The 21,409-nt window shown below is 45.4% G+C and overlaps 1 long non-coding RNA gene across 1 annotated transcript in view; it reads right to left on the bottom strand.

Annotated features, from left to right (window-relative positions):
• Positions 1–19,493, bottom strand: part of LOC142429918 (uncharacterized) — a 118,562-nt gene extending 99,069 nt beyond the window's left edge. The window contains exon 1 of the long non-coding RNA XR_012780439.1: positions 19,285–19,493. This is a non-coding gene — a long non-coding RNA (uncharacterized LOC142429918). The remainder of the gene's footprint in view (positions 1–19,284) is intronic.
• Positions 19,494–21,409: the final 1,916 nt, after the last annotated feature.

The following is a 21,409-nucleotide window of genomic DNA, read 5'->3' as shown; positions in this document are numbered from 1 at the left end:
AGACACGTCCTATGATGTGACCAGCAATTGAACTGCTTGTATAGGTCAGGGCCTCAGTGAAGGCAGAGAGGCCTTTTTGATTAAGAGAATGCTTTAGTGGCGGGAGACTGATAGAGATAGAAAAAGGGGGAAGGGGTCCCTTGGTGGCACAAATGATTAAGAACTCAACTCCTAGGCAATAGCTTGGTGGTTTGAACCAACCCAGAGGCATCTCAGAAGACAGGCCTGGTGATCTGCCTTACCTGGAACACCCTGTGGGGCGCTCTGCTCTGCACACACAGGGGCTTCCTTGAATCAAAATTCAACTCGACAGCAACTAACAATTATAACCAACTAACAGGGAAAGGAGCTATTCTCCCAGAGTTTCAACAAAATATAGGGAACGAAAGGGGAATCTTCCAGAACAGTGTCGTAGTAGTTAAATAATCTGGTGTCAACTTGTGAAGGGGTGGAGTCTAGCTTGTCAATCAAGTCACAGCTTAATGACCTCATTTGGAGGCACCATGGAGATAAATAGCTCACTGAAGACCAGAAACACACAGACTCTCTGCTTCGTCTTCCTGTTGACAAGACACATGGAGCTACAATGAGAACCAGAGCCCTGGAGCTGGAGGAGCCACATGAAGGCCCCAGCCAGCACTGAAATGCTTCCACCCACTGGATCCCCAAGACTTTCCACTCACTGGTCTGTGATCTTCCTGCATCCAGCATCATTACATGTATTGGGTGAGTCTGAAGAAGAATTTATAGATTGGTATCAGATATATGGGCTAATATCAGACTTATGGACTCGATCTAGACTGGGCTGGGATGTTTTCTCAATACACAATTGCTCTTTTATATAAAGCTCTTTCTTATACACATCCGAGTCTCCCTGGATTTGTTTCTCTGGTCCACCCAGACTAACAAAATGCAATGAGCAAAAGCCCAGCTGGGAGAAGTTCCTAGAAAGAGGTTGACCAAATGTTGAGCTGGCTGCAGTGGCATTTGTCTCTCTTCTCTTCTTTTCTCATTGTTAGCCTTGGTCACTCGACCAGCTCAGCCTGTTCTTCTCTAAGCTCGACCCTGGACCAGTCCAGCCACTCACCTTTTCCCATCAATATCTTCCCTTTCACTCTTATTTGGCTCACAGACAGGTATTTTTCAGAGTTTTTCTTTCAACCCAGCATGTTCAGAGAATGGTAGGCACAAACAGGAAGTCAATATATCAGGTAAGAAGGTGGATGAATGGACCACACAACAGACTGAAGTTACTATATACTCGAGTATAAGTCAACCCAAATATCAGTCGAGGCAACTATTACCAGAAAAACTGCATTTAAAACTGCTGGAAAAACTCGGCTTATACACGACTATGTATGGTAATTAGCATAGAAAGTCATCAGTCTATCCCCAAGTACAAGTTGACTCCCCTGGTGCAATGTACCTTCTTACTAATGGAAATGAGCTCCGTGAGCGCAGGGACCACATGTGTGCCTCCTCGGTGCAGAGCACCATTTAGGGCACAAAATAGATGCTCAAGAAATATTCATGTAATGCATGATGGGGACAGAAACCAACTAACAACTTGTCCAGAGAGTCTTTGGTCTGAGCAATGAACTTAAAGGTCAGCAGAGCAGACTAATGGAAAGCATATTCCCCTAAATATAAATAACCTTGTGGGTCCACCAACACATACTTAAATCTCAACTTGAATCATTTAACGACAAAATAGAGCCTCCATTGGGGAAGCTCCTTCGACCTACAGAAGCTCAGGTGTCCCCTCGGGCCCCTCCCCCGATGGAAGGAAGCCCATCCGGTTGCGTGCTGTAAACCAGATGTGCCGCGGGAGCCCGCATAAAGACCTCCCTGTGCTCACAATTCCTGTCTAGGAAGTCAGAGAACTTTTGGGAAATGCAGAGAAATGGCCAAATTGGTTTGCCATGGAATGTATAAACCCAACTGACCCCATGATTGGATTTCATCCTCCGACCACAAGAGTGCCAGGCAAGGGAAATGACTGAAGTTTTCCCCAAGTAGGGCCATTAAGACACACTGATTGACTTTCAACTTTCAGGTTTTAATTTGTCCTTTACCCAGATGACCCCGAAGGATTCATGGAACAGCCCTTCCCCCACTGAAAACTGGCTTAATTTTTCCTGCTTTGGTTTCCTTTCGGATGACATTACCTGATGGAGTTTGAAAAGTAATGCACATCATTTTTTAATTATCAAAAAAATACATGTGTATCGTAGAAAGTTGTGGAACACCCAAGAAAATGTAATTGGGAGGTGGGAGGGAACCATGTAAATGATCAGCAATAATTCCTCTACCCGGTGTTAATTTCATGATTGGTGGATTTCATATTAGTTATTTTAAAATATAAATCTAGGTGGGTGTGGGTATGTAGTTTAAAAAATCAGAGTCAATATTTTTCTAGTATAAATTGCCCTGTTATAAATGAACATCCTGTAACATAACTTTTCTCTACACCTGATTATATTTCTCCAGGATTGAGTTCTAAAGGAAAACTCAGTGAATTAAATATATCAACATTTTTGAGGCCCTTGATTCATATTGTCAAATTGCCCTCCAGGAGGGTTGCACCAATTCTTGCCTATCTGCTGGTTTGGTGCTGTTTTTAAAGGACAGTTACTTTCCTTACCGCAGAGCGCTTTGTAAGTTTAGATTCCAGCTAAGGGTAGAGCCACAGAGTGACATATCGGCGACAGTCAATGGAGTCCGCAGTATCGTGTTCTCCTGCATGCATGAAGAGGTAAGTCAGACAACCTGAAAAATACTGTCCATCCAGATATTCCATGACTCTCTAACCTCTAGCTCTCCTCATTCATTTGGTAACCAAGTTTTGGGGGACACTATTAATATGTCTTTCATCTGATAGTAAACACTGCTTGGATTATTGTGTTATGATTATAAGCACTGATATTGATATAAAGACAAATATATAGCTGCTGAATTCCAGGACTTACTTGGGATCTGTCTGCTCTAGAGCTTCAATTTTAAAATAACAACCACAGAGAACCAAAAAGCCAAGCCCATTGTCATCCGGTTGTTCCGACTCCAGCAGCTCTGAAGGACGAGAGCTGCCCAGGGGCCTTCTGAGGTGTGACTACCAAATCAGAGGACAGCCTGTCATCCCTGTCTCCGGCAGGTTTGCAGGAGAGCATTTTAACATCTGTACCACTAGGGTTTCTTTAAACTTCACATACCCCAGGGTCAGGGAGGCTCAGGCAAGTCAAGGGTGGGCGATAATTTTCAAACATCTCAATGTGGTAGACATTGGACGGCCTTGGGGCCATCTTAGTGCCTGACTGTCCTTCCCATTGTAGGAAATTCCCCCATCATATATGCCGTGGAAGTAAGTATATTTGCTTCTAAAAGTCAGGCACTTATTGTCCCATTATAGTATACATGGGTAAGCAGACGACCCTGCCCTGGACTCAGAATTGGGAGCTGGTGATTCATGAAACAAGATAAAGAAAGAATTTCTTCTGCCGCAGCAGCAACGGCGGTGGCAGCAGTGCTCAACATTGATGGTATCGGGATGCTTCTGCAGTGTGGATTTGCCCATGGTTCCTAGCGTATAAAGGCCTTTGTCCCTGCCTAGTGATCTTGGCCTGTGTGCACCACCTTCCACGATTCTATATGCTTCCTTTCAATGACTTCCTTTTCTGTTTAAATCAATCCGTTGCTTACAACCTTTTGTTGTAATAAAACTTTTTGTAATATGATTGAACGATTAGATTGTATGATATGTGAATTATGTGCCAAAAAACTGTTTAGAAAATAAGTAGACTAAACCCACTGCTATTGAATCGATTCTGAATCTCATAGTGACCCTGTCGGTCAGAGAAGAATGTTCCCTGTGGGTGTCCCACACTAGAACCCTCTATGAGCGCAGAAAGCTTCACCTTCCTCCCGAGGAGCACTTGACTTCAAGCAGCTGAACTTGCCGTTAGGCACAAAACGCCTAACCACAACCTACACCGCCAGGGCTCTTGTTAGGTTGTCAGTTGCCATCAAGTGGGTTCCAACCACCGCAATCTTATGGATAACAGAGTGAGACACTGCCCGGTCCTGCGCCATCCTCCCAATTTGTCTTATACGTGAGCTCATTGTTGCAGCCACTGCGTCGTTTTCTCTGGTTGCGGGCTTTCCTCTTTTTTCCTATTCTTCTACTTTACCAAGGGTGATGTCCTTCTCCAGGAACTGGTCTCTCCTGACACGATGTCCAAAGTACGTGAGCGAGATGGAGTGTCACCAACCTTCCCTCTAAGAAGCACTCTGGCTGTGCTTCTTCCAAGACTGATCTGTTTGTTCTTTTGGCAGTCCTGCGTATTTTTAATAATCTTCACCAGGACAACAATTCAAACCCATCGATTCTTCTTCAGTCTTCTATATTCAAAGTCCAACTTTCACATGCAATTGAAAATGGGCAGTTGAAGATATCATGCTTTGGGTCAGACATACCTTAATCCTCAAAGTAACATCCTTAGTTTTTTACACTTGGAAAAGGACTTGTGCAGCAGATTCACCCAATGTAATGTGTCGCTTGATCGCTCGGCTGCTTCCATGAGCACTGATTGTGGATTCAAACAAGATGAAATCCTTGACAACTTCAGCCTTTTCTCCATTTCTCATGATGTTACCAACTGGTCCAGTTGTGAGGATTTTTGTCTTCCTTGCATTGAGTTGTGATCCATACATCAGGCTACAATCCTTGATCTTCATCAGTAAGTGCTTCAAGTCCTCCACACTCTCAGCAAGCATGTTTGGTGTTATCCGCATGGCTCAGATTGTTCATAAGACTTCCTTTAAGCCTGATACCGCATTCTTCTGCATGGAAGCCAGCTTCTCGATGATTTGCTCAGCATGCAGATTCAATACATATGGTGAGGGGGTACAACCCTAACATACCTGTCCTAATTTTAAACCAGGCAATGCCTCTTGATCCACGTACAGCTGCTGTGGCCTCCATACATATACGGCCTCTAATCTTCACAAGCCTGCAAGGTGCATATCACTCCCATTTTTCACACAAAGAATCTGGCACTCCAAACGGTCAACAATTGACTAAAATTATCACAAGGAATATAAGCCCAAATAGAACAAAAAGAGCAGTAATTCTCAGAAAAATGGAAGGACTTTAAATAGCCATATAGAAATGTCCATCTATAATCAAGCCAATCAATTATTTGACTAAGTCAAAACAATTTGAAGCTGTGGAGTTGAAACCGTAACCCAACCCTATGAATTTCATCAAAGGGACCAAACTCTTAGTTCACTATTTCGACCTGGCCATCTCTGTGAGCCAGGCATGAGACTGATCAGAATCATGGCAAGAATTCATGTGAATTCTCACATAACCTGCCCTCCCCACCACTCCGAAAGATAGAAGTTGAGTGGCAATAGCTGAAACAAGGTGATCCAAGACCAAGTGTGAGCTCCCTGAAATCTGGGACCAGGTGAGGGAATTGTCTTTGTTTGTTTTTTCTTATTGTTGTTTGTTTGTTTGTTTTGATGGTGGGGGGGTCCTTTTGTTCTCATGGAAACTCAAAGTCCAGCTTTACAGTCTCTAAGTTCTAAAAGAAAAAAAAATCCCCACAGAGATCAAAAATAACAATACTAATCTCGCAGGAGTGACATAGGGACCACAGGGCTCTGTGAACTATCGGGAGCGGGAGCGGGAGACGGGCCTGGGTCACAGCGCCTCTCTGCGGTGATCGGCCAACCACCAACCACCGGGGAAGGCCTGTGTGAGTGAGGCTTGCCTGTCTTAAAAGCCAGTCTATACTTTGGCTTCTGAAATGTAAATTTACCCCCAAATTGATGCCTGATTTTTATGAACGATCCTCAAAAAGAGACTTTCACTAATTGGGGGAAGGTATTTTGCTTGAGTGGTTCCCCACTTCTGGAAAAGGGGTGTTGGATGGAAGATGGGTTTGCCCTGGGCAAGCAGTGGCACACTAAGGACGCTGCTGACTCCAGGAACAATTTAAAGAAGAAAGAAGAGATTTCCTTGAATCGATATGGCGGAGCCAAAATAAATGACTTCTCTTGTTCTCTTGAGCAAACGTTATTACATTTTTCATACGAGATCCCTGATGCAATTGACCAGGGCGAGTACCAGGAGATCTCACGCAGGAGACAGAGGCTGGGCTCCGGCCCCAAGCTCTGAAGCGGGTGGCTCAGCCGCGGGCCGGCGGCCAGGGGCAGCAGGCGGAAGTGGCTTTGGAAAGGTGCCACCTTTCACAGCCTGAGGACAGATCTGGGTTTGACAGATTAGAGATGGCTCCTGCAGACAGGGGTGGGCGTGGGTGGTGTCAGGGCATTTGCCCAAAGCTCTCCGTCAACAGGGGCAAAGTGAAAACGCACATGGACCCTCCTGGATCCGCGGGGAAGATTTTGGAAGGAAATCTTAGCAAAGAGCCAGGGCCAGAGACGGGAGCAATAAATCAGGCCGGGCTGCAGGAGGCGATGGCCGGTCTAGCACTCGCAGGCCAGCGGAAGCACACGAGGGTCCCAGCGGGCGGGGACTCCGCACCGGGCCAGCTTATTCTGGCTCGGAGACAATGAGAACATCTTGGCTAAAGATGTTGGGGCAACGAGTGATTTTGAGTTAAAAAGGGGAAAAAATATTCCCCAAAGAGGAATGAAAGGCTTGGGGCCTTTCACATTAAGGCAAGGTGCTCCTAACACAGGCTCGCAGGGGACAATTTTCAAGACACAGAAAAGTGGAAGAGGAAGCTGGGGGAGAACAAATCCCCATGTGTCGGAGATGCTTCGGTGGGTACAACAATTTGGCTTTTGGTTGGTTGGTTTTCAAATTCCTAGTGAAATGCCAGCCCAAACTCCCGGTTCGTACAGTATAGTGGTTCAAAGTTCTGGGTTTAGATTTAGACCTATGTCTGTTTCCTCACCCATGTAATAGGTATCACCATTCCTGCCTTCCCGGTGGCATCATGGGATACACACGGGGCTGCACAATCTGCAAAGTCAGCAGTTCAAAACCATCAGTGGCTCTAGGGAAAAAAGAATCGGCTTTCTACTTCTGTACAGAAACCCAGAAGGGCAGTTCTACTCTGTCCCATAGGGTCGTTATGAATTAGAGTCCATTGGATGGCAGTAAATTTTTTTGTTTGTTTTTTAGTTTGGTGATATAGTGGGTTATGCATTTGGCTGCAAACCATAACATCGGCAGTTTGACCCCACCAGCCACTCCATGGACAAAAGAGGAGACTTTCTACTCCGGTAAAGATTGACCGCCTCTGAGACCCACAGGTTGTCTACTCTGTCCATGGTGCTGCTTTATGAGTCGGACTGGGCTCAACGGGGATGAGAGCGTAAGGTCAGACAGGACCCAGTGGAGGACACACGAGACCACAAGCTATGACAGCTGTTACCATTGACAACCACTTGGGGAGGGAGGGGGGGTACACTTTTCCAGGAAGCATAGCAATTCACGAGGAAGAAGCTCCATTCTTTGAAAATCACAAGTGAATGGCCAAGAGAAAGGAGAGAACAAGGAACTTGTATACTGGGGCAAGGATGGAGAGACTGCGTCTCGTGGACTTTGGACATGTTAATAGGGAGAGACGAGTCCATGGAGGAGGGCGTTATGCTTGGTCAAATAACAGGACAGTGAAAAAGAGGAAGACTTTCAACAAGATGAATCAACACCATGGCCGCATGGATGAGCTGAAACCCAAGAGCAATTGTGAGGACGGCGCACCACCAGCAGGGTTTCCTTCTGTTGGACGCAGCTATGGGTTCTAAGACTCTAACCCTTACAGAAACAGAAGGCCATATGGGGGGCTGGTGGACTCAAGCAGCTCACCCTTGGGGTACCAGCTCAGTGAGTCACTCACTGTGTTACCAGCGATCCTGGTACAAACAGAACCACATTAAATTTAAAAAGAATTCTCCTTTGTATGGTTCTGCCTCAGCCTCTTGCTTCTTCTAACCTAGTCTTCAGTCTGTGTCTACAAGCCAAAAATGGCTTGTGAAGGATCCATTTTCAGTCATGGTCATCCACTCACAGTTGCGCTCCATAGGGTTTCCAGGTTGTGATCTTTGAGAAAGAAGTCCCATGACACACTAGTTAAGTACACAGCGCTTGGCAGCAAGGTCAGTGGTTCGAACCCACTGGGGGAAAGATGTGGTAGTCTGCTTCCATAAAGATTCGCAGCATTGGAAATCCTATTCTGCCCTCTGGATGTACTATAAGAATCAACTCTACAGCGATGGATTTTGGGGGTTAACCTTTCAGAAGCAGATTAACCAGGCCTTTCTTCCAAGGTGTGCCTAGGTAGATTTGAACCTCCCGCCTTTCTAGTCATTGAGCACTTAGTCATTTGCACCACCCAGAACTCTTGAAGCCTGTTGTCAGAGTAAGCTTTACAGACCCAGAGCCCATCAAGTCATTCCCTTGTCTAAACTTTTCACTAGTTCTTTTGACTCTTCAAGGAAAAGGTTCAACTTCTTTATTCTCCAGCTCATGCAACAATGGCGCCTGCCTCCCCCTCAGGCCTCATCCTCAACCTCCCTGCAGTGGCTCTCCTGCAGGCTAGTACAGGGTCCTTTAGAAATGGTTGGAAGCCCTTGCTTCACTGTGAGGGGTAGAAGGAGCAGGGTGTAGACTGTTTGCAGTGTGACCAGGAGTGGAATGCCTCCTATGGTGCTGTTGTGTGTCATTGAGTCCATTCTGATTCATAGCTACCCTGTAGGATGGAGTAAACCTGCCTGGGAGGCAGGCTGCCTAGGCTCTAGCCTAAAGTTACAGTCTCAGGAATTGACAGGGGCAGTTCTACCCTGTCCTATAGAGCTGCTGTGAGTTGGCACTGACTCAATGGCAGTGAGTTTGATTTTTGTTTTCATGTTTAGTCTTTACTGGAGCAGGTTACTAAGTCTCTTCTCCCACAGAACCCTCCTCTAGAGGGTTGGAACTGCTGACCTTTCTGTTAGCAGTTAAGTGCTTAACCATTGTGCTACAGGGCTTCTTGTCCTGTCATGGTGCTGACGAAGACACCAGTAACAGCCTCGATGAAAACCCTGGCACCTCACTGAACTAGAACCCATGCCTCTGTTTCTTTGTTCCTGCTGTCTCCTCTGACTTGAATGTTCTTCTCCTCCCTCCAGTGACCGCCCAACTGCATCCAACTTTCTCAAAGGCCTGATCCAAATTGATCGTCCCCCGTTCAGGAAGTCTACCCACCACCCCTTCCTCTACTCCCCCACGGGCACAACTGATGGTTTCTTCCCAATGCTCCTTCAAATCTACCTCCGTGAGACGCTCCGTCACACCGGGTTAGTTGACCTGTCTGTCTCCTGAGGCTGTCCCACACGAGGTCTAGGATCATGCCCAGCACCTGAGAGGCTCACTTCATTTCGGGTGAAGGAAGGGAGGCAGGGCTCTGCTCGTTTTCTCATCTGCAAGCACGGGCAAACTCAGTCTGCTAGGCAGGATGCCATTCTTCCGCAGGACACTGCACAGGAGGCTTGCAAGGGTACCTGTGAAATCACATCAAACACTCCTGCTCTAGCTTCTTCCCGGAGAGCTGCGTAGCTGAAATGTCTGCACTTCTCTTGACTTTATTCTGTGAATTGAAATATTTTTCCCTGGGTCATTACAAGTTGTTTAATTTGGTGAAGACTTTATTTATTTAATAACAGATTCCACCCTGGAAGCCAAGTTCAGGAACTAGAGGCAGGGTTGCTATTTCTTTGATAGAGATCTCTCTGGCTCCAGCAATCTTAGTCCAGGCATGCTCTAGGAAACAAACCCAAGTTTAAGATGCGGATTCCTCCGGGAGCAGACAGACATATAAAGAGCTGCTATACGACGCAGAAGGCTGTTAGTGCTAAACAGAGGGACAAACACGTTGCTAGAATATAAGAGGCGCTAAAATAATATGTGGTGAATGAATAGAAACCAGCAATCAGCTGGAGAACAGAGGAGACAGCAGACGCAGTGGCTCATGTAATAATCATCCTTGTGTTAGCTCAGGAAGCAGCCCAAACGGTGATTATGAAATTTTATTATTGTCTGACATTAATTAGTTATCAGATTCACATCCTTCCAATTTATTCTGCACACTACCACTAGACTAAAATTGTAAAAAGGTGTTCCCTGTTACGCTGGCCTACCATTTCACTTTCAATGGCTTTCTAGAGTCTATAAGCCAAACTCCTTATCCTGTGTCCAAGGACATACCCTCACCCCACCAGGAGCCAAGCCCTATTCAACTTCCAGCGGCCAGCTGCCAGCCCAGACACGTGGTCACCCTGTTCCCATTATCTAGAATGGCTTTCTTGTCTCTCAACTCCTCTAAATCCTACCTTGTCAGCTTCAGTTTCTCCTAAATGCTCACTCAGTTCATCAGTTGCTCAAAGCCAAATCTCCCCAAAAGGCCCAGCCTATTTTTCAACCCTGGGGTCTAATCCACTCTGATTTGGAGGGCATGTCCCATGATTCAAACAGTTATCTGGGGCCTCTGCTTGGTACCATGAAGGGCAGGTAAATGTCTCTGAAAATATAAAATTGGGGGGTGGGGGGAAAATGTGCATCAAATTAAGCTCCCTTTTCACTGGTGCTTGCTGACAAGTCTCATACATTGCCCGTGACCCAATGAGTCCGTTTTAAGAGAGCTATGTTCTTAATTACACCGCCCTGTTGGACAGGAGTCCATCTTGCCTGTGGTGGCTGTAGGAGGGACGCTGCTACAATCTTTGCCAAAGGAGGTCAGCCCGGGGGCAGGCTAGAGGTACAGACCCAAGCAATCCTCCCAGGAGACCCTGGGGATCCCCACAAAAGCAACCCTTTATACTCATCACCTAGATGCCTCAGCCTACCTAAGATGCTGTCAATGACTTGGTATGGTCCTGGTTATTGCATGTGTAGCCCACCAGGGGGACTGGATATCCCTTTATGATATAAATAAGTGGTATGGCACCCTTGTGGGGACAGGACCATGTAATAGAAATAGGAAAACATAATGTGGGGATTGGTCGGTTTTGCCATTGAACTGGTTTAAAATGAGTTGTTCTGGAGGCAGGAAGGAGGACCCCATGATCACAAAGAAAAAGCATCAAGAGCAGAGTACAAACTTTGTCCCCAGGATCCATGTGCTAAGAACCGCCTAGACCCAGGAGACAGAGAAAGAGAGAGGGACACCACCGGAGAGACGGTGAGAAATTGTGAGAAATGGTGGCTGAGGAATGAGAACAGCAGAGGCAGCAGAATCAGGAGATGGTGCACTGAGTGAGAAAGCCGAGCATCTTTGGGCAGAAGGCTTGCTGGTAGAGAGCGGGGGCTTCTCGGGCCCTGTCGGCAGGTCTAAAGAGCTTCAGAACACTTAGGGCAGCAGCTGGGTGGGCCCAAGAGACCCCTTGGAAACCAAGAAGCAGAGGGAGATGTGCCTGAGAAGAGTTTAACCTGGTCGAAGAACTACATACTGAGTGTTCCTGAACCTACATTGTAATCTACTATTTCTCTCATGAGCCCCATCGTCATGAGTATTGTCTGTGAGTCTGTGGGGCCGTCACCACAGATAAGCACACCCAGCAGAAAAGTTGAGTGCCTGTGGTGGTGGTAGGAATGATAGGTGTCAGAACTGGTTTAAAAAACAAAAAGGTTTGGAGAACGGAAGTCAGCCCGGGACTGTTGATCTTGACTCTTCTTACCTTTTGTGGAGTTAGAGAAGAGCAGACGTCTCTGCTCCGCCACTGCTACACTAGCCCTGCCACTTTCACAGTGGACCCGCTGCGCCTCCGGTTTCTCCATCATGAACCACAGATCCTCACACATGTTTTGCAAGACCTTCCTATTGTTGCTGTTCTGGGTGCCAGTGAGTCACTTCTGACTCACAGGGACCCCACAAGTCAGAGAACTGTCCCACAAGGTTTTCTTGGCTGGAGTTTTTATAGAAACAAGAAAACGATGAGCTTATTGCTGTAATTTTTATAGATGTAGGTCACCAAATCTTTCTTCTGAGGAGTCGTGATGTGGATTTGAACCACCAACCTTTCAGATAGCAGTTGAATATTAACTATTGCATCACTGAGGATTATATTTCATATCCCATTATATTAATTATATATGTATATAATGTTGGCACAAAGAGAATGGCAAGGCAATGCTAGTCATGGAGACTTGTGTTTGGGCCCCGATAGCAAATTCAGAGTGATATGCACACGAGTATACGCAGGAGAATCACACAAATATACTAGGGATCCAAGCTCAGAGAACATGTGACTTCTTTTTGTATCTGATGTGTTGTACCTTTTTGCACATCCTCCCAGCATGTACGCACATACACCCACACGCACACACATACACGCACGCGGGTGCAAGCATGTGCACGCGTGTGCAAAATCCTGAGAAACTAGTTGTCCGAGTTCATTCCAATTCCTGGCGGTCCCATGTGTGTCAGAGTACAATTGTGCTCCACTGGGGTTGTCGGTTTCATTTTTCATGATGGTTACAGTAGATGCACTAAAACATTGACCTACAAAACATCCACATTCAAAGTCAATGCCACTGTGTGTATCACATTGCAATCATATTGATGACCTCATACTGTGCCCCCATCAGGGTTATCTTTTCCCCCAATATCCCACCACTGGTCACTCAAGGTCAGTGTCTCTTGTGATGGATTAAATTGTATCCCCAGAATCTTAACCTCTATGTCTGGGGTTATAATTCCATCTACAAATGGTTATGTTAATGAGACAGGATGGGCATAAGGTAAGTCAGGAGCCCTGGTGGGAAAACGGTCACTCTGCGATTGGTAGGGTCTACACCTCAAAACCACCAGCCGTCCTCGGAAGAAAGGCAGGGCTTTCTATACCCATGAAGGGTGCCGGTCTCGGAAACCCACGAGGGCAGTTCCACCCTGTCCTGTAGGGCAGCTAGCAGTCAGCACCAACTCGATGGCGATGGGCTTCGTCATGAATTATGCCTTACGTCACTCCCTTCTGAGACATGAAAGACCTGAGACAAACAAGTGAAAGAAGCAAATAAGGGGGAAGAGAGACGAATGACGATTGTCCAGGAGCAGAACTCACCAAAACAAGGGCCGTCCTCCAGGGCTAACAGAGAGAGGAAGCCTTGCTCTTGAGCCAGCCCCCGAATTTGAACTTCCAGCCTCCCAAACTGTGAGAAAAGACCTTCCTGCTTGCTAGACCCTCGCATCTGTGGCATTTATGTGGTAGCAACACTAAATTCGATGCCTCCCATCCACAGGATTTTCAAAGGACTTTTGTCCTTTGAGAACTCATAGCCCCTTCTAACTGTCCTCCAACGGGTAAGACCAATGGGTCCAGGCCATTCCCCCCACCCCCCGACCTTCCCTGACCAGTCCCTGGCTATCTGTCCCTGGAAGGGAGTTCTCCCTTCATGCCTTCTGAATGGACAAATCCTCCTGTCCATAGTCCTACCCTACAAGCATTTCCCAAGAACGCACCAACTTCCCTCCTACCCTGGCCTCAGCAAGAGCCATGCAGGCCCGCCATCCAGGGCAGGTCACCCAGAAACAGCTACAACATCTGGGCAGGGAATCTTGTTTTCCCTGCCAGCCGCCCAGCCCCACCAGGAAGACAGACCACCTTTAACTAGGTCAACCCGACTCCAGTCTTCACAACACTCTCCCCCTGTATGATCAGGGTTCTCGGCGGGAGGCGCTAAATGTGTTGTGATGATTTATGTCTGGAGATGGCTGGATGTTTCACCAGCAACTTACTGAAGTGAAAGGGGAAACGCCGGGAAGGACATGGGGAGACCCCAAGGTCATCTCCTCTGAGCTGTTTGTTCAAAAATGTGCCCTGGGCTGTTTAGAGCTACAATCCTGGTCACTTTGAGAGAAATGTCCAGACGAGGGGATGCTGCTTTCGAGAAACCAGTTCCACGGAACTCATAAGGAGCCGTCTGTCACAGGACGTGACCTTCTCACCCTGTCCTTTCCACAGATACACAGATGACCAAGCCTAGCCTTTCTCTCGTGACCCTGGAGACCAGCCTCCTCCTAAGCAGAGGAGCATATCAACACTTGTACACAAACACATCTTGCCTATGGGCTCCTTCTGTCCCTTCTCCTCTGATTGTCCACCTCCAGTTGTCCCTTTACTTCTGCAAACTGCCACGTCAAAACCAGCAAGAAAAGCCAAGCCTCAGTGCCGGCGACAGACAATCTCCTTCACAGAGTGAGGGTTTCACTGGGTAAAAGCTGAAAGACACCCTGAACACCGCCCCCCTCCCCCGTGAGTTGGTGATCGCATTTGCCTTACACTTGAACAGGAAGCTGAGCAAACAAAAGGTTTCCAAAATGAGGGGCCCTTGAACTTCCTTTGTGGGGGGGGGGAGCGGGGTGCTTATCAATAGTCAACTAGGTGAAAGCACAGCTCTGCTTTCTTGCCTGTAAAACTTTCGCTCCGCCTACACTTGTGTGACCAGGTCACATCCAGCCCGAGTGACATGAGACTGTGGGTTCTAACTTCAACAAACACATCCAGTCGTGACCCTTTTGTTTGGATACGCTGCGTGTCCCAGACAGGCAGCAAAGCCGCCCCTGAAACCAGGAGGGAGACAAGATTTCACCATTTATTAAGGAGATTAGCGGGCTTTAGATTGTCCACCAGTGATTAGTCACCGAGTGCGTGCTCCTTGGGAATTCAAGGGCAGTGGATTTCACTTTGTTTCCTTGCGCTTTCGGAGCCGGCAACTAAGGGCTAGCTTATGCACACCCCATCCTAACCAGAGTCTATCCAGCAGGACAAGCCCACCGTAAAGAGGGTATGTTTTCCCGCTTTCCACTCTATGTGTGGAGCTGCCTGCTGTGAAATTACAAAGTTCATGGTTCGGCTGAACTTTTGAACTCCAGAGAGGGCTTGACACAGCAAAACAGTCTAAATGAACCCAACACGGAGTCTTCATAGTGGAAACTGCTTTGTAGCCTATTGTCTGGGGTAATTGGGTAGGAAAGTTCTTTACTGATGTTGTAAAATCAACCCGTTTAATAACCATTTAATAACCGGCAGAGGGAGGGGAGGGGAGAGGAGTGGACGCACCTTAGAGCGAGTCTGAAATCACACTGCTTTGCGAGGTCGCTGAACTCTTCCTGACCCCCAGGGAAGGTCTCCCCAGGACAAGTCCCCAGGCCAGGGTGTGTGACCCTCTGGCTGCAGCCTGCCAGCCCCTCTCGGGCTGAGTGGATGAGACCTCAGACGCTGCACGGAGTCATTTATACGTATTTCACAATTAATCATCACTACAACAGATCCAATTGCTACCAAGTGCTCTTGTTCAATCTTCTTGGAAGACTTCTGGGGTTGCCATTGCTGGCTCCGGTGTCTCAGGAGCCAAACCGAGGCCCCAGAGATGGAGCCATTGGCTTGCCTGAGATCACACATTTGGCATTCTCCGTGACTCAGTTTCCTTAACTGCCAATGAACAATGGTGGGCTAAGTGAGGTTGGATTTGAGGCTGCATGGCTGGCTTGTGCACATGGGACCTGAGTCACAGACAGAAAGTTCCACCTGGAAGAGAGGGAGTTTTATTCACAATGATCCACTTCGGAGGCAAGTAGGATAGGCCGCACTTTCCTGAAGAAACGGCGCCAAGGTGATTTCATTGGCATGTCCAAGGCTGCCAAGAGCAGACTCGGGATCAGAAGGCCTGACTGTAAAAGGTGTAATCCTTTCACCTCTAGTGCAAATCTAGTGTGTTGTCATTTTTGTTTCTTTCACCACCACCCCTCCTGCAACTGAATTTTTTATTGCATTTGAGAGTGAGGTTGGTAGAGGGCAGATGAGGATTTTATTTTTGAACGGCACGTATCATCTCTTGTGAATTTAGAAACAACTAGTCCCAGAGAGAGCCCTTGCAGTATGTGTGAACCCCAGTCATGGCGACTGAAAACTGAAAGGAGAAATCTCAGCGTGAATGATAGAGGGGAGCCTAGAATTTTACATATAAACTCATCTCAAACCTTTAATGCACTGTGAGCTGGGAAAGATTCTAAGGAGTCCAGTGAAAAGTGACAACAGTGCAGTTTTAAATATTAAGCAGCTCCCCAGGAATGGAGATCTAAGGTTTGGAGTTCAAATCCCAGAAAGTTATGGGGAATTGGGGGGGGGGGGAAGAGAACAACTTTGAAATCAATCAAGGTAATGCCTTAGGAGTAAGGATTTTATCCCACTTCTAGTCTATACTCTAAAACTAAGGACAAAGTCAAAATATACCTGTTCTAACAAAGTATGAACCAAGCCTTTTTATGACCAGGTCATCTGCCTGCTATAACTAAATTGAACATTTTAAATATATGTACAAACAGTTTTCTTGGGTCATGCTACAAATATCGTACATTTCAATAGCTCAATCATATCAATCAATGTTGTACAATCACTACCACGGTCTATTTGAGAACACTTGTATTATTAGCTCCCCATTTCCCCTTCTCCTCCCTTGCTGTGCCCCCCGGGAACCCTTAATCCAGTTACTCCTCTGAGGAAGGAACCAGAATGGTACAATGAAACACAGCTTCGCTACAATGTCTGACCGGGTAGCAACAACTACTAGATTATGAAAAAGCAAGAGCTACAAAGAAAATAGAAACACATCCAGAGGTGATCAAATGTGAGAGTTAGCAAACAATTTTAAATAACTCTGATATACATGCTATAGAACTTGTAAGAGGAGATTAACATAATGAGTCAAGAATGGAAAATTTCAGCAAAGATGCAGAAACTCTTAAAAAAATAAATATCAAATGGAACACCAAGAACCGAACAACATAATATCTGTAATAAGGTCATTAAAGATTTGCAACAAAGTTTACAATACAGAGAAAATGATTTTTGACGATAGCTTTAAAGGTATTATAGAAAATGATAGAGGGGAAAATGATTTTTAAAAGAGAGAGAATATAAAACATTAATTACTTTATAGGAAATTATCAACTGATCTAACATACATATAATTGGAATCCCCAAAGGGAGAAAAGAGAGAATTGGTAGAAAAAAATACCTGAAGAAATATTGGCTCAAATTTTCCCTAAATAGACTAAGCACATTAGCCTAAACATCTAACACCCTGAGGGACAGAACAAGTCAAAGAAAACCACACCTAGACGCCCCATTCCAGAAAACAATGGCGTACTTTTTCTATTTTAAAGTAATCTGGACAGTTTTCAAGGCTCTGATTCTTCTCTCTCTATTTTAATTTTAGCTTTATTTATATATTAAATATATTTATTTACATATTAAGTATATATATTTTCCTTTTGTTTGGTGGAATATAATATTGACCCAAAAAGCCCAAGGCTGATTGGGAGCCATTGGTGACCATGAGTGTGTACGCTTCTGGGAATTCCAGAAATCTGAGAGGGACCTTTGTGCCTGCAGGGACAGGGAATGGAGTTCAAGACAATGTTAAAAAGATAATAAGGGTCAGCTGAAATTTGAATTCCAAGTTCCTTCTTGATTAGTCCCAAAGCCCCACCTGACCACTTGTACACCTTATCTCTCTGAACATGAGTTTCCTAAGCTGTAACATGAGGCCACTCATTGAGTAAACACTGATGATATTATTTCCAGGAACTGTCACTGGGGTGAGATTAATGATACAGACGTTTGTGTGTGCACGCGGTATGTGTCCGTGGTGTGTTTAGGAAGAGATGGGGAAGACCAAGGATGAAAAATGAAAGCTACAAGATAGTGCCCAAGCCATAAACGATCTTGTCACAGAGTTCGAATTTAGTCCTCCAGCTGATGGAATTTTAAGTGGTGATTGATATGCTCTTATTTCCATGGTTTTTGTACAACCAGACTCACAGAACACTTGGGGACATTGTGAAGATCAGGCCTAAATGATAAAGATAGAATCACATACTGCCAAAGAGCACAGGTGCTTAGTTATGACTGAATCACTATCCATTCCTCATCACTTAAGTACACATTTCATGGAAGAAGGCATTCCCAAGATATACATATATATACACACATATATATAGACAATGACTACATAGTCACCCTCTTGTCATAATGTTCTGGAAACAGTATCATGTGAGGTTGAACAGGTTGCAAATCCCAGTATGAAAAGGAATCTGAAACAGCAGTCTGTACATTTATCTCTCTTAAGAAAAATGGAAATACTTTCACTGCGTTCCACCTGACTTTTCTTTTTTTTTTTTTTAAACATTTTATTAGGGGCTCATACAACTCTTATCACAATCCATACATATACATACATCAATTGTATAAAGCCCATCTGTACATTCTTTGCCCTAATCATTTTCTTTTTTTTCTTCTCTTTTCTTTTTTTACATTTTATTAGAGACTCATACAATTCTTATCACAATCCATACATATACATACATCAATTGTATAAAACACATCCATACATTCCCTGCCCCAATCATTCTCATAGCATTTGCTCTCCACTTAAGCCCTTTGCATCAGGTCCACCTGACTTTTCTTGACTTGACCTGGAGCCATCACAGCTTATGACTGAATGAGGCAGGTCAAGCACGTTTTAATATAAGAGGTGACCTGGCGTGGAATTATGTAAGAGGAGAAAAGACAAGTTACACCCCCACGGAGTTGTGCTTTCACCGAACTGTTCTGGAACTATTAGGTGTTGTAAGTCAAGAAAATGACATGTTGCATTAAGCAAATCTGCCGCACATGAGCTTTTTAAAGTGTTGAAAAGCAAGGCTGTCACTTTGAGGACTCACGTGCACCTGACCCAAGCCATAGTATTTTCAATTGCCTCATATGCATGTGAAAGTTGGACACTGAATAAAGAAGTTGCAAGAGAATTGATACATTTGGACTATGGTATCGTGGAAGAATATTGGAAGTACCATGAACTGTCAGAAGAATAAATAAACTGTGTTGGAAGAAGCACAGTCAGAATGCTCCTTAGAAAAGAGGATTAGTGAGGGTTTGTAGCCTGTACTTTGGAGAAGTGACCCCTAGACAAGGAGACCAGACTTCATAAAACCGAAGGTCAATGCAAAAGAGGAAGACACTCGGCAAGATTAACTGACATCGTGGCTCCAGCAAGAGGCTCACACATGACAATAATTGTAAGGAGGCCATAGGACTGAGTAGCGTTTCATTCCGTTGTACTGTGAGTCAGAACTGATTCTTTGACAGCTAAAAACAATCAACAACGGAGCCTGTCTGCACATAGGCCAAGAGGCAGCGGTTTGGCCAAAACAAGAGGATACGCATAACTTAAAATCGGGGATGGTATACATTAGGCTTGTTTCCTTTCACCATACTTACTCAACAACCTGGGTACATTCTTCTTCCATGACAAAAGCCCTGGTCATCAGCTGGCTCTCTAGAAGACTTCATGGTGACTTGAGTTCCCCTTCCTTTCTCAGCCCCCTATGGGTATCGACCTTGGCTGACCGGGAAGACACACTCCGAAGACTCAGCAAGGTTCACTCAGCTTATAATTTGCCTTCTCACATTGCTGCCCAGAGAGCTATTGTCTTGTTTCAGGCAAGAGTGAATTTCTCAGTGGCAGTCATCCACGCTATGAGGATATGCCCCCCTCCACCCGCCGCCCCAAAAGAGGGAAGCAGCTAATTCCCAGGGAGCAGCAACAGCAGACAGGCTTGGCTCAGAGAACAGACAGTGCGGCTCCTCATAGGGGAGGGGGAGGGAGGCACAGAGGCCAAGCCGCAAACAGGAGCAGTCTTAGTGGACGCTGAGAATTCACCAAACTGACGGCCAGGCCTCCCACAGTCACACTATGCAGAGGCCTCATTAGACCGGGAAGCCCACAACGGGAGCCTACGTCCACCAGTACCTTCTACGAACAAGATGCATCGTGAGAACCCCGATCCACCCCCTGAAGGGAATTCATTTTGGCAAAGGGATGGCCTTTCAAAGTGAACAACCTGCCGCCCCATCCACAGACAACAGACTCCAAGACAGCTTTCTCTCTTGAGAGAATCAAAAATGTAAAGGACAGGTTAACAACAATAGTAAAGCTCAGGTTCGGAAGTAATTGCATTTCAGATATTTTACTAAATGCTTATACAGATATTATTTATAATTATAAATATATTATTTATCATCCTGCATGTGAGGTATTTTTATTGTGACTATACCATTTGGGAGATTGAGGATTAGAAACTAAGGAACTTACCCAAAGAAACCATGGGGGGGGGGTACACATTAACAATTACTTGTTCTGAAGTTCACACCATAATACTTTTTCAAGAATTCCCTTAGAAGCAACAAAGATCTTCATAAATTACCAGCTGCAATCTTAAAAGAAACTGCTTCTGGACACTTGCAAAACTTCCCAACCTCTTGGCTAGCTCCCAACCTTTCTATTAATTCTCTCTTGTCTCTTGGCACATGACTTCTGGACACAACCCTGTCCTCTGGCCTTCCAGTTGGTTCACTTTGTTGTGTTTTGTTGTTCACTTTAACATTTCCTGGTGAAAAACCTGAGACATTTTCCTAGACCCTAATTTCTTACACCACAATAAAGTTTTCCATTCCACTTCTGGTTTCTGGCCAAGAGAGCATCCCTAAATTGCATGTGATTTGTAGGACTGTGTCCACGTGTGATTTGTAGGACTGCCAATTTGATTGGCAGATACAATACCAATGGGGAAGTTTAGCCCTTTCCAACTGAAACACACAAAGGATAGGATCATACAAAAACCATCCATTAGCGCTCACCATGCCCAGAATTACATTGGTGAAAAAATAATCGTATCGTGTTATTTTCAAAGGTCCCCATTGGTCCACAATAATGTACTTCCACCCTTCCTTAAGACCCAGATCACCAGGGTCACATCATCCTCTGCAGCCTTATCTTTGTTCCTATTTCGCTGAATTCCCCACCCCTCTCCAAGTAAGCCAGGAATATCCTATGCCCGTACCTGAGGAGTTGAAGGTCTGGTAAATCTTTATTGAGTGCTCTCATAGCCTTTTGCATACATACACACTTTTAACTGTTTCAGTATAGCTCACTTCAACGTAGACTTCAAGAGCAACCAAGAACTAGGTGAGCTAGCAGGAGTTCTTATTCTCAATGCCATGATCACAAACACATCAAATGTGATTTCAAGAAAAATAAAATACACGAAATGTGACATGGTCCCTCTACGTGGGAGAAGCCATCATGGTGCAGGTATGAGCACAATCGGACTCAGGACGAATTTGTCTGGTGAATAGAGGTGAAGACGGAGCAAGAACTGGCGGAGAGAACAGTCCTCACATGCATGCTTGCCTAAGGTTGCCAATGTGTGCATTGATTTCTTAGCATGCATTGCAGCGACATTCAATTGAATTACTTCATCTACAAAATTCTTTACCTAAACTAGGTTCAAATAAGAAGAGTCAATATTTATTATGTTAAATAGATTATTGAGTTCAATATTTC

The sequence above is a fragment of the Tenrec ecaudatus genome, chromosome 16 (genome assembly GCF_050624435.1).
Source record: "Tenrec ecaudatus isolate mTenEca1 chromosome 16, mTenEca1.hap1, whole genome shotgun sequence".
In the NCBI taxonomy this organism is placed as follows: Eukaryota; Metazoa; Chordata; class Mammalia; order Afrosoricida; family Tenrecidae; genus Tenrec; species Tenrec ecaudatus.
This window is presented reverse-complemented; position numbering and strand designations above follow the sequence as displayed.